At 37.2% G+C, this 11,780-nt stretch overlaps 1 protein-coding gene across 1 annotated transcript in view; it reads left to right on the top strand.

The window, feature by feature from the left end:
• TMEM117 (transmembrane protein 117) overlaps positions 1 to 11,780 on the top strand; it is a 753,498-nt gene that overhangs the window by 359,654 nt on the left and 382,064 nt on the right. The gene's annotated exons all lie outside the window — the stretch shown is intronic.

The following is an 11,780-nucleotide window of genomic DNA, read 5'->3' as shown; positions in this document are numbered from 1 at the left end:
GTTCTACCCAAAGCAATCTATACATTCAATGCAATCCCAATCCAAGTCTCATCAACATTCTTTGTTGTTGTTGTTGTTGTTTGCCGTCGAGTCGGCCCCAACTCATAGCGACCCCTCCTTGGGTTTCCGAGGCAGTATCACTACGGAAGTAGGATTGCCCAACCTTCCTTCTGAGGAATGGCTAGTGGGTTTGAACCGCCAGCCTTCTGGTTAGCAGTTAAGTGCCTTAGGCACTATGCTACCAGAGCTCCTCATTGAATGTACTACATTGATGGTAACAAAGAGTTCTAAGAGCTGCCTGTTTTAATTACTTTTGACATTACTTTCTATTATTACAAGCCTGCAACAAATAGACTATTCACTCTATCTTATGCTGAGCTCCTATGGCAAGGAAATAACTTCTGTTTTAGCTATTTATTAATTAAACTGAAATACAGTATGTAAATGACTCTAGGTCATTTGAATGTGTAACCAAATGTGCATGAACTGTTGAGAGTAAAATGAATCTGCTATAAATTTGCACCCAAATCACAACCAAAAATTAAAAAAAAAAAAAAAAAGATAGAGAGACCCTCAGAGTGGAAAGAACATAATTCCTATAAAGTCTGAAAACTCTGTCTTTCATTGACACCTTCCATTAGTGCAGTCGTACTAATTAACTTTTTCATTCCATTTGCTTAAAAATGAGGATAGTCAAAAGATTTTTCAAAGGAAAGATGATGCCCAACCTAAACATGTCCCTACAGATGTGTCCCAAATATGTTGAATTGTCACAACACAGTTACTGCTATTTCTATTGATAGCTTTGCTTCTTATGTAGAGCAGGTGTTTTAAGGCAACGGGAATAAGCTTTTTTGGCTCCTACCATGATCACCCTGGTAGAGTCTCAGGTAACCATAAAAGGGTTGTGAAGTCTGTCGTTGAGCCTCCTCTCACCTCTGTTCATTTATAGATATTAACAGAACAAATGATCAGATGTAGCCCATCACATAAACTTTAAAATCTCAATTAAAAATGATTTATTTTATTTGTAATCATTAGAATTAAGAATTAGACTTGAGCCAGATGTTGAGAGGCAAGGCTGCCCCATGCCAAATTTTCCGTTTCCCTTAATAAGAAAAATAAATTTAGAAGGAAATATATGAACTTTGAAAAATACACTTCTCTTGAAATTTGAGATGATACTTTTTGAATAATTTTTATTGTGTTTTTGGTGAAAGTTTACACAGCAGTTTAGGGTTCCACTTAGCACTTTCTACATGAGTTTTTCGTTCCATGACGTGGGTTACTTTCTTCACAATGTATGGACATTTTCATTATTTCTGTTCTAGTCCCATTTCCATTAATATAGTTTCTCTGCTTGCTCCTTTATATTCTTACATTTGTTTTAAAGAAATTGTTGATCATTTAGTCTCATACATTTATAGATTTTGATGCCACTTCATGGTGGACTAAAAATGGGAAAATTCAATCAAGAGTTCAGAAATACAGATTCTATTGCTCACCTTGCCACCTATGATTTTTCCTTCCACAAAGGATGTATAATCCTCTGAGCTTCAATTCACACATTTCTTATATGGTTCCTTCCTGTGTTTTAGGTTTAATACAAATATTAATTGTGCAGTACTTCTTAAAATGATAAAAGAAAAGTGCAAGGTAGACATAGGAACTTTATTGTTATGGTGGTTCACAGATTTGGACCCTCATTCCCTTGTCAAGGAGACCTGGTGATGCAGTGCTTAGTTATTCAGCTGCTGAAAGGCTGGCTGCTTGTACCTACCCGGTAGCTCCATGGAAAAAAGATCTGTTGCTCTGCTTCTTCAAAGATTATAGCCTAGAAACCCAAGGGGCAATTCTCCTGTTAGTCAAAATCAACTCAATGGCATCTGGGAACAAAAACAGTACCCTTGGCATGGCCCAGTCCCTTGAGGTGATGGCAAGGGCAGAGGGTCAATCCAAGCCTCAGGCTACCTATACACCTTGACCCTTATCTGGAGTTCAGGAGGGTGAGCATCCCATTTTATCTTAGCCCTGGGGTCCAGATAGTCTGGAGTTCCTTCCAATCACCAGTGCTGGAATAAAGTAAGACAACATGGGGATAATTATTCCTGAGTTTTATCTAATGCTGACCCTAATAATAGAACCTAGGTGCTCACTCTGGAATGTTGGAAGCTCAAAGCAGCCATTTTATACATAAATCATTTTATCTTCCATTATGACATCATTATTTGTCTGTGTCTCAGTTCTGTCCATCTCCTCCTAGAATTTCCTTTAAGCTGGTCTTCCTCGGACTATATAGTTCTGCCCCCATTTGTTGTTTACATGATTACTAATCAAGGCTTTTTTTTTTTTTTTTTTTTATAACTTTTTTCCCTTTAGCAATTGGCATCCATTTGCTAGGGCAGCTTTTAGAGGCAAATGCATGGCACAGATTTAACCAAAGACTTTTTACTTCTGATTGGATTCCTATCATGCTTTTCTTTGCCCTACATTTGTGGTTGTTATTGTTGTTGTTGTGTGCCATCGAGTCGACCCGACTCATAGCAACCCCTCCTTGAGTTTCCGAGGTATCATTATGGAAGTAGATTGTCCATTCTTCCTTCTGAGGAGTGGCTGATGGGTTTGAACCCTCAGCCTTCTGGTTAGCAGTCAAGTGCCTTAGGCACTACGCTACCAGAGGGGAAAGCAAATAATTTCACAGTTCCGCCTGTAGTCTTTCTTTCTGTCCAAGGCCTGGCTGACCTTCATTAAAAAAAAAAAACAACCAAAAAACAAAAAACAACTCACTGCTGTCAAGTCTATTCAACTCATAGTGTTCCCTCCTTACAAGGAGTGGCTGGTGGGTTTGAACCACTAGCCTTTTGGTTAGCAGTCAAATGCCTTAGGCCCTGCACCACCAGAGCTCCCATGGCTGACCTTCATAGTTTCTCCCAAATTCACTGTCTAATGCATTCTATTTCTACTAGTGGAGTGCCTAGATAGTGGAAACAGTCAATGCACAGGGCTGCTAACAGTGGCTGTTCAAACAAAGGCCTGGCGATCTACTTCTGAAAAATGAGCCATTGAAAACCCTATAGAGCCCTGTTCTACTCTGACACACATGCAGTCCCCTGGGTCCGAATCGACACCGCAGTAACTGATATTCCTACTAGCTACCATGATAGCTTTTTACCTTTTCTTATACCATAGAATGATCGCTTTGATCAATACTTCCAACATTATTGAAAGAAGACTGTCTTGAGTGTCAGGAGGTCTGTGTTTTAGACTTATTCCAGCAATGTGCTTTTTGACAGATGACTTGACCCTCCAAAGTCTCTCTTCTATTCTGTAAACTGAGGGAGATGCAGAGTCTGTGTTATATGAAATGTTGACATTCCTCCATCCCTGAAGCACAGGGATGGAAATGGGAAAGAAAACAGTGCTCTCCTGATTTGAAAGTACAGTCACCCAGGGAGGATCCCCAGAGCACATAATTTCTATTGCTATTTCTATTCACTGTCTAGGCAGTAAGTTTCTGTATAAATATTTATATGTCTACATATGTGTGCATTGATAACATTTTAAAAAATAATAGTTTTCCTCATGAGAGGAGTCTAACGTAGTCTTGACCTTCATTTGTCTATGGAGCTCTCATCATGAAATGAATACCAATGATGAAGGTCACTGTCATGAAAAAGCAAATGACTACCTTTCCAATAAGTGTATGCCTTTTAATGGATTTCTAAAATAGAGGATTTTTTTCTTTTATAGAAATAATTTAAAAACTTTCCATGGTTTTAAAAAATACATCAAGGATTGATGTAATCCAAAGGCAAGGCTGATGATAAATGATCAAATAATCTAACAAATAGCCTTGACCCCCCTCCCCAAGTATCAGATTCCCAAAGAGTCCTGACTCTGCCTGGCTTTGTGTTGTGCATCATGCAGAAATCGAAAGTACATATGGTGAGGTTAAGGTTACTGTCTTAGTTATCTAGTACTGTAACAAAAATACTATTAGTGGTGGTTTTTCTGAAGATAAATTTATTTTTTCACAGTTTAGGAGTCTGAATTCAGGGCATTGGCTCTAGGGGAAGGCTCTCTCTGTTGTAGGGGAAAATTCTGTCTCCAATTCTCCTCGACATTCCTTGATTCCTTAGAGATCTCCAGGTGACACCTATCTTTCCTCAATTTGTACTTGCTTGTTACTCTGTCTAATCTATGTGTTTATATCTCGAGAGTGACTAGGTTTAAGATATACCACACATTGATATGGCTTCATTAACATAACAAAGAAAACTCTATTCCAAAATGAGATTACATCCATACAGGAATTAAGATTCCAACACACATATCGAGGGGGTACAACTCAACCCATAACAATTACTAATTTTTATATCAAATTATTTTTTTTTGAATTTTATAGAAAGTGCTGAGGGATGCAGCTCAGTACTGAGCTGGTCCTTTGCCACTGACAGGAGCAGGGAGGAGCTTTGGCACGAGGACGCACATACAACAAAAATACTATGCAACGTCATTTTCATGCATCCATGTACTTGCCCAAGCTCTGTGGCATTCAGCAAGGAACTAGGATGAATCTGCCAGTTCCACAGCGTACTGCTCAGATTTCCACTGTTCTCCCCTTCAGAGGGCATAGCTCACAGCCTCTGCTGAAGTCTAAGGTGGCAGTGGATTCAGGGCATCATTATAGCATTTGCTCATTTCCCTCATTTACTACTAGTGGGAAAACCTGCTTCTTGTTTGTCTGTCCCTAACCATTACATTTTCTCAAATGCTGCTTCTTCCTATTCTAGTTGCTTTGCTCTTTCTTACACCATTAAATGGTATGGTGCATGATAGTCATAGAGACATCAGATCCCAGATTTGAGGATGATTGTTATCAATCACTTGTCTGAAGAAGATTGACAAATAAGATGAAGTTGACTAGAACCTAAGAAGACAATTCTGGTGGTAACTGCCACTGTTGTTATGAAAGCCTCCTTCCTTCTACACACTATATACTGTGTGCATTAATTCTCAGTAATCACAAGGCACTGCTCAGTTTTGACACATTTCCAGGATTGTCTGTGGGTGTTTGGATATATGTGCTGTTACAAGTAAAGGTTTCACCATAAAGTGATGTCATAGACACACAACAATTTCGTTCTTTACCCAAGTGTTTTGTCTTTGTTTCAGTTTGTTGTAGTGACCATCTATTTTTAAATTGTGTCTGATTTTTCATGTTTTTTTTTCTTCTTGAAACTTGAAGCTCCATTACAACCAGACAAACTTAGTCAATACCTTCATATGGAAATGCCTTTGGATGAATAAAACATAAGCTTTTGTAGTTGGATTGTAACAGATAAAATTTTTAAAAATGATTTAATTATTCTTCTCTATTAAGGCTATAGCAAGAATATGATTTTAGAAGAAAAAATGATTTTAAAAATACATTTTAACCTTTTGTTTTCTAACTGTGCCTAGTATATGTGTAAATGCTCCTTTATTTTTTTTAAATATATGAGTGACAAATTTTTTGTTCTACTTTCACACATTTTCTATTTCTGAAGAAATATTTTGTAATTGTATTTTTACAAACTTACTGATATTTATGGTGCTATTAAATTTGTTGCAAAAGGCAGTGTTTATTTAAGAGGAAAAGCTGAAAACCAGGATTCTTCTTAACTATGCATTTCTTGAGGGGTGTTACAATGTCATTCATGTTCACAATTAAACTCCAGCACCTAGTACAGTGCCAGGCATAGAATGGGTGCTAAATAAATATTTATTGAAAGAATAAATGGATCAGAACAGCACAAAACACACCATGAGCACTGAGTTCCATTTATTTTTAACTAGTTCAATTATTATTATTTATATTTGGGAAATGGGCATTCTAGAATGTTGGAAAGGGGGGAATAGAATAAAAAGTATGCTATTCAGGGCATATGGGTGTCAATTCTGGTCCTTCCCTCTTCAACAGTGCTCATAGACTTGCTCATGCTGAATTTCTTTCCATAATCATGAGGATGCAATGCTTGGGTATATCCCTTAAGTGGAATTAATAGATTGTTAATGTAATTCTTCCATAATGCTGATGTAATTCATGAGTATAAAAGGAAATTTTCAGTAAAGGAAATATTGAGCTTCTCAGATCCTACCAGACCTTTCCTTGAATGGTCATTATTGCTGACAGTGGCATAGACCTACTCAAGGCTCTGGGGACAAGAAGGTGGGCAGAGAGATATGTTCTTTCAGTGAGTTGAGTAAAGAGTGACTGCTACCTACAATGGAAAATTTTTAAGTTTTCACTAATCAAAGATGGAGAAAATTAAAGTATAGTCTATACTTGACAGTAATTTAAATTTTTTCTGGGTTAATATTTACAATTCTAGAACAGAATTCAGAAGGAAGGTTAGGCAATCTACTTCTGTAGTGATACTGCCTTGGAAACCCAAGGAGGGGTCGTCATGAGTCGGGTCCGACTCGATGGCACATAACAACAACAACAGAACAGAACAAAATATTTCTGCAATGTTCAATAGTAAAGTATTCCTTGAAGTTTAAGTATAGAAAATATGAAATAAATTTATAATTATATATACATGTTAACCTAAAATATTGTGAATTTTTTATTGCCATTCACTGCTTATTGCATACTCGCTAAGATAGGGTTTGACTATCTGTGTCTTTTTTTCTTGCACCAAATTAAAAATAGTTTTAGTTCAAATTTTTCTATTATATTCATGTCACTATTTTGTGGATTGTTCTGCAAATGGTATGTTTGTCAATGAACAATAACTAACATCACATTTAGCTTTTATTCTGTCTGCAATTGGGCTTGACAATTCATATTATGATCAATGCCAGTTTTCTAATTATTTCCTTTCCACTGATACTTCAAAATGACACATTAAAAAGCATAATTGAATTTGATGTTGTATCTGAAATAAAATAGCACTAATAGCTCTGCTGAACTTCATAATGGAAAAGAATTTAAACTATGGAGCATGGAATAGAAAGATCAGAGTGAGCAAACTCATAGAACAAGTGTATTTGACAGATGAAAGATGTTCAAACCAGGTATTTCACCAGTGGAGCAGAACCCAAGAGCTCAGCATCACTCCTGAGTTTCTCCTTTGCCATCTTTTTCTTTCTGCCTGTTCATTGGAACGGGTTCATGACTTCAGCCTACTTATTGATTAGTTAACCCCATGTTTGATCCATTTCTAAATTGCATTCCAGTATTTTATAAAAGTGAAAATGGAAACTAAATCAAGAGTTTAATTAGGTAAAATCTATATTTCTATAAAGATGCTATCTTAAGTCAGATTCCCTAGAGAAAGAGCATGCATGCATCAGGAGTCTGGGGATATGTGATTTACTGACGAAGTGTCTTTCTGGAGAAACCTTTAAGGCAATGAGAGAAGCAGGAGAGGGAAGGGAGGAAACCAAGCAAATATGTTGCCACATGGTCTCAGGTAGTCTACCAGCAGGTGAAGAGGATCTTGGTGGGCCCCAACAGTGTCTACTACTGCTATATAAAATCCAAAGAAAGTAGGTTTAATGGTACTTGTAATTGTTAAAAGAGATTACCAGTTTATTTGATCATTTGATTGAAGCAAAGAATATGAGAGGAATTAATTTTTACTTTTTTATTCATTAAGAAATTCATAGGCAACCAAATATAGTCATTTTGCTTTTGCCTGTTTAACCCACAGCCATCAAGTTGATTTCGACTCATAGTGATCCCCATTGTGACCCCCATTAGGTTTCCAAGGTGGCAAATCTCTACGGAAGTGGATTGCCTGGTCTTCCTTTTGTGGAGTGGCTGGTGGGTTTGAACTGCTACCCTTCTGGTTTGTAGTCAAATGCCTTAGGAACTGTGCCACCAGAGTGTCTTTGCATGTATAAATATTTTAATATCTCTATAAATATTTTAGCTTTGTGCTTTCATGATCCTTCAAAGTAATAAGTTCTTACTAAAAAATTAATAAGACAGGAGAGTCTAACTGCTCTTCAGATAGCATCACAGATGATGATCAAGAGTCTCTTAATTTTAAAAGTATTAGCAGAACATGATATAGAATACAAAAGGATTTCTGAGGAAGGAAAGTTGTAATATTGCATAGGGATTTAAGAATAGAAGCACCAATTCAAGCTTGTGCTAATACACTCCTAACTTCACTATCAAAAATGTGAAAAAAATTCTATAATATTTAATAGATATATTGTATGTAATTTATATTCATTTATTAACAATGTATGGAAGGTATTATACTAAGAGTATGAAAGTCACCTAGGAACATGTATTGAATTGAACTATATTAAGATATAAAAGATGTAAAAAGATATTACTGCTGTCTAAAGGCAGGAAATGCTCATTTTCATCTTTTTCACCCTCAACTCAGTGTTCCTACTAGAGTCGAGTTCGATCCGACTCATAGTGATCCCTCCTTGGGTTTCCAAGGCAGTATCACTATGGAAGTAGTTTGCCCAACCTTCCTTCCGAGGAGTGGTTGGTGGATTTGAACCACCAGCCATCTGGTTAGCAGTCATGCCTTAGGCACTGCGCCACCAGAGCTCCTAACTCAGTGTTAGTGTCTTTCAATTCCATTACACTTTATTTCTGTTACTTAGTTTATACTGGAGGTAGGCTGACCCCTTTACCCATGCATTTTTTACTGTTTACCTAACACAATGTTCCATACCTTTTAAAACCCAATTTATCAATCACTTGTCTGAAGAAGTTTGAATAGAAGCCAGGAGACATTGATACTTGATTATTTTTTTTTAATCTGAAAATCAATTAATAATATACTGCAATAAGTGTGATTTGTTAGTATTAGCTCAGAGTAGAACTTGAAAAAAGAAGTTACGTGCATTGTAGCTCTTTTAGAAATAGTTCGGTTATTTGCCTACCGTGGAGCAAGGACTCTTATAAAGACCTTATATATAATAATACATTTCATACTCATAACAACATTAAAATTAAGTATCATTGTAATTCTAGTTTTGTAGGTGGAGATGGTGCAGCTTAGAAAGGTTAAATGTCCTGTTTGAGGTCACACAGCTCATTGATAACAGCTGGGATTTAAACTCAGGCCATCGCTATGACTCAGAATTGACTCAAGGGCACAGAACAACAACAAATCTGGTTCCAAAATCTATGCTTTTAACTACTACTGTATTATCTTGCCATATTAAATTATTCTTTTGGGAATATTTCATCAAAGATCTTAATAAGACATGGAATAGATGTTTGATGAAATATTCCCAAGAAATATAACATAGAATTTGTTTTGATATTTTTTTCCACAAGCATGCCAATAAATCTGTTGAATTTTGCCATCAACTGGGGAGAGGCAACTGCATTTCTCTTTTGTCATGAAGTGATACTACATCACATCTCACCCAAATTATTACTTTTCAATTTCAGAAAATTCAACTATGTAATCCTAGTCTCTTTTGACAACTATAGGTTGATTAAAGCATCTTATTTGTGGGACTCAAAAAAATAAAAGATTAGCTTCATATTTTACTATCATTGTTTCAGATAGATATGGCAATTCCTAGTTAAATAAGTAGTGCTGCTTGTTATGTCTGTATGAAATTATTATCCTTTAGCAGTTGTTTGCCACAAAGATTTTTAGAGTACTAGAGACTTTTATTTTCCTAATGTATGCTGCATTTGTAGTTAAATGCTCTATAAACACCAAAAAAAAGTTTACAGCAATGAAGTACCTTGTACTTCCATTTTGTTGCTGCTGCTTTATAAAAATCATTACTCACATTTCAAGATATTGAAGTATTTGAGTGAACAGAGGGAATATTTTGGCAATAAATGGTTAAGTAGGAGGTTTCTTGAAACCCACATATTTGGCATTTATACAGCTGTTTTTATCTATGTGAAGACTGGTTACTGATTAGAACATAAAAAAAAAAAAAAAAAAAGAACAAAAACCTTACTTTTGTCCTAGATGACAAAATTGTTCAAGTTTATACTTGATCTAGGCTTGACCACATTTTATCTTATACTTTACTAGTAAGTTCAATTGTTACAGGCTTAATTCACACTTTTTGTTATGCAGTATGCAGTATTATCTTCACAAAGCTACTGTAGGATTTTTCACTGAGTTACTTAATAGAATTGTGATAACGTAAAATAGATATCATTCCTACTTCCAAAGACATCAGTTAAGACAGCAGATAAAGCCCATTATCAGTAGGTTCCTTAATCCTTTAGACCAGAACTCACAGAAAGGGCATCACAAGTATCAATTTAAAAAATTACAAATTGTTCAGAGGATCCAAAGTAGTGGACTAGACAGATATACTACCCACACCTTCTACAAAAAAGACCTGAGAAACCAAGTGAAACAGATACAGATGACAATCGTGGAGTCCTGAGCTTCAAAGTAAAAGATAAAGAAATAGATCAAATACTGATTAAAAGAAGAAACTGAACAAAAATAGTAATAAAGAGACTTACGGAGCAATGAATTGCCAGTCTGCCCAGCACAGTGCAACCATTTTGAATTACTGCAAACAGCACTGAGCTCAGGGCAGAAACCAGAGAACCAGCTCTGTTCATCTAGGACAACAGTATCCACACCAGTGACTGGCAACCAGAGAAGTGTGATTGTCCCCTTTAACCTGCACAACTCTGGTGACCAGAGGTGCCCCCCAACCTGGGAGCTATTCAAGCCCCCCTCACTGCCACTCCCTCACCTGGTATTCTGCTGGCCCACTTTCTCCTCTTGCCCTCAACCCCCAAACCTTGCTCTATTCCCTCAAAAGCCTGGGGCACAATATGGTGGTTACATACTGTGAGCCTCTCACCTCAGACATCTGCAGCTAGAAATTGCACTGGTGCTGTCCCACTTTTTTTCTTTCTTCTTATTTACTCCTTCTTCCCCTTCCCCTTTTACCTTTTATTCTCTTAAAACAGGGGCCAACAGCTTTATTCAACCATACCTGTCACACTTGTTTGGCAGCTGGAGCTTGAGTTGGTGCTTTGACACTCCCCCCCTTTTTTCTTCTTTCTTTCTTCTCCCCCCTTTTTTTCTTTTTCTTCCTCTTCTCTATTTCTGTTTTTTTTTTCTTCTTCTTCATTTTTTCCCCATCAGATGGAAGCTAGTGACTCTACCTAGCCCTATTCACCACATGTGCTTGTTTGGCAGCTAGAGCTTGTATCAATGCTGTTCCACTTTGTTTCTTTTTTTTCTCTCTTCATTATTTACTCTCTCCCCCCCCCCCTTTTTTTTTATTTTCTTTTTTTTTTTTTTTTGCTTTCTTGTTTTCTTTCTCTTCACCCCTTTCTTTTTCTTTTTTCCCTATTATTCAGCAGCCAGCAACTATCCAGCCATAGCCAACACACTGCCCCAAGCACTGATGAGGGCCACCACCTGCCCCAGCACCACTGATCGATGACAGAGCAGCTGGCACCTATCCATGTTCACCTCAGCTGCTCTACATGACCACTTATCAGCAACTTGCACCCACTTGCCCATGTGCTACTAAATCCACCCTGAGATAGGTGGTGAGCACCTCAGTATTGCCCAAGTAGCAATAGGGTACCATGCCTGACCCACTGCCCAGATATCTATCTATCTATCTATATATATAGAGAGATGTTGTTGTTGTTATGTGCCGTCAAGTTGGACCCGAAGCATAGCGACCTCTCCTTGGGTTTCTGAGGGGTATCACTATGGAAGTAGATTGCCCCATCTTCCTTCTGAGGAGTGGCTGGTGGGTTTGAACCACCAGTCTTCTGGTTAGCAGTCAAGTGCCTTAGGCAC

This window comes from Orycteropus afer, unplaced genomic scaffold (assembly GCF_000298275.1).
Source record: "Orycteropus afer afer isolate SDZICR_OR568_19922 unplaced genomic scaffold, OryAfe1.0 scaffold00045, whole genome shotgun sequence".
NCBI classification, from domain to species: Eukaryota; Metazoa; Chordata; class Mammalia; order Tubulidentata; family Orycteropodidae; genus Orycteropus; species Orycteropus afer.
The sequence above is the reverse complement of the archived record's forward strand: the minus strand, read 5'-3'. Positions and strand labels throughout refer to the sequence as shown.